Below are 5,408 nucleotides of genomic sequence, written 5' to 3' on the forward strand. Positions count from 1 at the left end.
TGTCCCCGCGCCGCCGCCCCGCCCCGCACCGCCCGCACCGCACCGCCTCACTCGCCCGGCGCCGCGGCCGCCGCGGTCGCTCCCGGCGCCAGCGACATCGTCTGTAACAGCACAACAATTTTATTATGAGGGAAGTTGAAATAGTAAATTATTATCAAATTACAAAATATGTAAGTAATGTGCGTGGCGTTGTCTATGACTTTTTTGTATTTAGAAATACAAACTAATGAGTAATGACGCTTGAAAAGATTCAATTTACTTAATTAAATACAAAATACAAAACGATAGGATATTTTTTTTTACAAAAAAACTAAACCACTATCAAATTCAAATTCAAAAATTATTTATTGTGAGTCACAGGTATTATGGGTTATTAGGTACATTAGGTGATCCGCTGTGATCTGCCATGTGGCGTATAATTTTTAAAAATGTTTTACACAGATTAAACCGATTATACATTTATACCATTATTATTATATATATATATATTATGTATTATTGTTTATACCAAGCACAAAACAAAAGGCACAAAATATTATTGAATGGATGGAATTAATAATTTAAAATATAACCGTATAATCGGTTTAATAATTAATAATTTAAAATTGAAATAGGTAAATGTCATGGGTTTTTGAAAATGTAGGTAATGTCAGTTTACTTATTAATTAATTGTTAAAATATTCAGTAATGGTCTAAATTCCGAATAAGTATAAGTCGAAATGCAACGGCGTGATAATAGAATGAGACCAATTTTATAATAAATTTAGTGTATTAAAAAATGTCTTAAAAATGGGTTGACTGGGAAAATCCTAGACAGGATATTTTTTATTAATTATTATTTTTTATTAATTGCAGTTTCGAGATAATAAAACAATTTTGTAATAAAACTCCTCAATCTGTGTTGGGAACAATGAAATTGTACATATGCATTTCTGAGCTTTCGGAATTCAGAAAAGAAATCCGGCTGTGTGAAGCTGATCTATGACATTAGATATTGCAAGAGTATGAGTATCATTAATGCTTGTAAAACATTAGGCGAATAAATTGAAATACTTCAAATTTCAATAAACACTGTAACCTGTGTAGTTCGTGTAGAGCTCCACGTCAAGTCCAAGACTCTAAGTTTCGGGAACTAACTTTCCCAAACACGAGGAATGCTTTGATTCTAACAACGAAACATGTCGAAAACCGATCGCATAGAAATAAATAGAAGCATAATAAAAAAAAATTGTGCGTGTACACTAGTACACACGTAAGAAGTGAAACTTCTTTATGACCTTATTTTTCAAAAAATAATTTACTATATGCAACTTTACAGAAATTGGTTAAATAAAATAAAATTAGATAAAGTTTAATAAAAAGCTTTTATTATCATAGACATGAATACAAATTCTACAATTATTTCATTTTAGCTAATTTTTTAGCTAATTACTACTATGATTATTATGAAATTTCATTAATTGTAATAGAATTATTACTATCATTGATGTCGTTAGTATATATTTGTGTTATTAATGGCTTATGGTAACTGAAATACGAAATATATTATTTACATTCCACAAAATTTAGTAACCGAGTGAAAACTCCATCAATTGTAGTGCCGGATCTTGTTGTCGACGTTTGAGGATTGTTTTTCATGGATAAATTCAGTTTATCTTTCAATTAGTTTCAAGGATTTTTCTGATGCAAAATTGATATTAAAATCTCCACTTAATATCATCGGTATTTTATCATTATTGTTACCGAGTAAAGAGGCACCGCCACTTGTGTATGATAACAATGAATGGTGAAGAAAATTAATGATATCGTCCACCTTCTGATTAGGAGATATATATATTGCAACAATCAAAATGTTTATCCCATTTTCCATTTTGCATTGAGCCATACATAAATCACCAACTGCTGAAGCTAGTGACCCATGAAAGTCAGGAGAAAGACAACAACATCATTATAATTTTGATATATTCCTACACCTCCTGCTCTTGTGTTCAGCCGTTTAAATTTTGCAATGCATTTGAAACCAGTAATGTTTATTTCACTGTCATTGTTTAGCCATGTTTCAGACAGAACTAAAACATTCGAATTTTTCACAATTGAATCATCCAGGTCAGGTACATGAGCTCTAAAAGGGCTGATAGACGTACGAACTTAAAAGTCGCGGTTTTAAAGTTCGCGTACTTACTCGGCTCGCGGCGGTGACAGACGTGCGAGCCAAGGCGGGCTTCGAGTAAAATTTCAAAAAGGGCTGATAGACGTACGAACTTTAAAGTCGCGGTTTTAAAGTTCGCGTACTTACTCGGCTCGCGGCGGTGACAGACGTGCGAGCCAAGGCGGGCTTCGAGTAAAATTTCAAACATGTTGGATCGTCAACGAACTTACTCGACGGTTTTTAAGTACGCGTACTTGGGGTGACACACGAGCGAAAAAGGTCGTCGAGCCACAAGTTCGCGTACTTACTCGTACGTCTGTCACCCCTTAAACATGTTGGATCGTCAACGAACTTACTCGACGGTTTTTAAGTACGCGTACTTGGGGTGACACACGAGCGAAAAAGGTCGTCGAGCCACAAGTTCGCGTACTTACTCGTACGTCTGTCACCCCTTTAAGACTTTGACAATTGAAAGTAAAAAGTGACAAACCTTTTCTGTTATTTAGAAACTGAAACAATTGTTCATTTATAGTCTCTACTTTATTCAGAGACAGTCGTTTAAATTATTTTTGTAAATCGATGGTGGACGTTGACGTTTTTCGGCCATGATAAAATGTTTTATCATTATTGAGAGTCGTTATATACAATCCTTCAATACTCGTTACCCGGGATAAAGCAACATATAACAAGGATTGGCTGTGATCAAATCTCGAAACAGTCAGAAATTAATGACGCACATAGTATATATACATATTAAGACAGAGGTTAAGCTTAAATAACTTGAAAAATAAATAAAATGATCACGCCCACCTGTTGGTGTTTTAAAAAATTCAATCAAAAACTGAGAATAACTTTTAATATTTTAGAAAAATAAATATGTACCACAATCAACATTCAAATGTTAGAAAAAATTTATACCATAATTCCACCCACGTGTTAGTGTATATCTATTATCTATACATACTTAATCTTCTAATATATAAAAATCAATGCCACTTTTCGTTGTAATTCCATAACTCGAGAACGGCTGAACCGATTTCGATAATTCTTTTTTTATTATATTCCTTGAAGTACGAGGATGGTTCTTATGTAGAGAAAACGTTAATATGTACCACGGGCGAAGCCGGGGCGGACCGCTAGTATAATAATAAAATTGAAAAAAAAATTGAAAAATACAATCAAAAAGTGAGGTTAATTTTAAATAACTTAGAAAAATAAATACCATAATAACACCTGAGTATTAGAAAAAGAGATGTAATTACTTACTTTTTTTAGAAATTCACTGGAATTAGAATTAAAATAAACACTTAGATTTTGCTGATCACTTTAATATAATATTACCACGTCACTATAGAGCGTTGGAAATTAATACGAGTGCAATAGAAAAACGGTCAAGTAAAGTGATAGGACGTACGTTAAAACGATACGCTATCCCTACTCCGCTGGAGAAAGTATACTTCGAATCACGCGTGGTAGGGATAAGAAAAAGTTGGCACGTAACGCAAAAATGTCACGAGTACGGCGTAACGCAAAAATGTCACGCGCGCGGCGTAACGTAACGCAAAAATGTTACACAAAATTTTTGTCCACCCCCGATAAAGAAGTTTCACTTCAAAAAGACATGTGACACTCGGGGACTGCCGAGGTAAAGCTATTGCATGCTATGCCTTCAAGCCACACCTCCGCCCGTCGGAGTGGGGAGGAGGAAATTAAATACTAATACTTCCTCTTGAATCACTCTATCTATTAAAAAACTTTGCTATTATGCTATTTAGTGATTATAATAACAATTTGCGAACATGAATGTGAGTCTATGTCGGTGTGATAATAAAAAAAATCGCTATAACATGATTTCGTTAGACCATTGTATGCACCAAAAAAAGAAAAGGGAAATAGAGTTGTTAAAACGTATGATAAAACAATAAGTAGATAGTATTTTTTCTACCTAAAATAATGAACTTAACTAAGGTATCATTATTCAAAATTACGATCTAGCCTTTTACTATAGGCTAATGAGTAGGTAATATAAATCTAACTTAATTTGCTAATAATGGCAGAGGAATAGAAACATATCGCTATTTTTTGACACTTATTGACATAAGCTCATGATATTTTGGTAATGGTTCGGTCCTGTGGTTCGGTCATCTCACCAACGACGACGAAAGAAACAAGTACAGAAATAGAATAGAACTTAAAATGAAAACTCTACAACCACGAGATCCGCCATCTTTTCGGAAGGAACAATTAAATCCTCTCCATTATTTTGTAAATAAAAATACATTACACAATGTCGAAGACACCAATAGTAATAATATTTAAATGTATAAAACAACTTTGTATTTTTCAGCTATACGGGAGAAACATATTTTCACTTTTAAAGTATTATGTCCATAGAATTAGCGCACATGTGAATTCACATGGCCTTCATCTTACCTTCAGGAAGGGTTCACAATCTCATATCATATTAAAGTATTTTTTTTCAGTTGGTTTTTTGTTTTATATAAAACCGTGTGTGCATCGTGCAATAAGTTTTTTTATTTATTATTTATAAATTACAGATTTATTAAGGAGGGAAAAAATAATTTTCCTCTTTTTTATTACGTAATAACTGATGTCACGAAGAAACAGTAAATACCATCAAATTAATTGTTCATTTCACAATATACCTGGTTCTCCCCCTAATGCGACGCTCAACGTTTGCTGGTCATATCTAAGAGTATGGTTTAATCAATTCATAAAATTAGTGAACACTGAACACTGCAGCGGTGGATAGCGTCGTGGTTACCCTAGTTACACCCAATGCAGTTGATTCCTCGTTCCTCTCTTTCGAAGACTTCAACTTGACGAACAACGCTAGAACAACATTCAATTAACCCCCAACTCAAGATAATAAAATTATTCTTGACTGACCGGTTGGCTTGGTTGGTTCGATTCCCACCCGGGGCAAATATTTTTGTGATGAACATAGATGTTTGCTCCGTGTCTGGGTGTTAATTATCTATAACTATAAGTATTTATTTAAAATTATATATGTATGTTTATCAGCCATCTGGTTTCCATAACACAAGCGAAAAGCTTAATATGGGATCAGATCGTGCCGTGTGTGAAAATTGTCCCGAAATATTTATTTATTTATTTATTATTATTCTGAAGAGATTCCCAGTTGAGGAGGAAATACCACTGTTTGAATTGTCCCACAGGGTCATGCGAACCAACACTTCGAGCCTATTTGATGTAAGGTTTTTTAACCCATTGAGCC

Source organism: Colias croceus, chromosome 15 (assembly GCF_905220415.1).
Source record: "Colias croceus chromosome 15, ilColCroc2.1".
Taxonomy (NCBI): Eukaryota; Metazoa; Arthropoda; class Insecta; order Lepidoptera; family Pieridae; genus Colias; species Colias croceus.